Source organism: Phaethon lepturus, unplaced genomic scaffold (genome assembly GCF_000687285.1).
Source record: "Phaethon lepturus isolate BGI_N335 unplaced genomic scaffold, ASM68728v1 scaffold10266, whole genome shotgun sequence".
In the NCBI taxonomy this organism is placed as follows: domain Eukaryota; kingdom Metazoa; phylum Chordata; class Aves; order Phaethontiformes; family Phaethontidae; genus Phaethon; species Phaethon lepturus.
In genome coordinates this window covers 21239-21595 of record NW_010545571.1, presented here as the reverse complement: position 1 = coordinate 21595, position 357 = coordinate 21239, and positions in this window count along the sequence as shown.

Here is a 357-nt window from a genome sequence, read left to right as displayed (position 1 = left end):
TGGGCCGGCCGGCCGGCACTCCGCAACACCCCCGGAAACGTGGAGCTCCCAGTACCGGGATCCTACTTCCGCCGCAGAACAGGCAGAGCCACTGCCTTATTAGAACTCTTCACCGCCGTTCTCCAGTGTACCTCATCTACCCCTCAACCTCTCCCCACCCCGCTCCAGTCGGGCGCCGGGACAGAACACCCTCGCCCCCTCCCCCGTAGCGTTCAGGCGGAGCATGTTTCGGTTTTCCTTTGCGATCAGGCGCGCCGCGGGCAGCTGAGGAGGCGGAAGGGGAACCGAAGGCCCCCGTCGGGCGGCGGTTGACGTGTCGGTGGGGGGCGGGGGGGGGGACGGCCCGGGGGACACAAC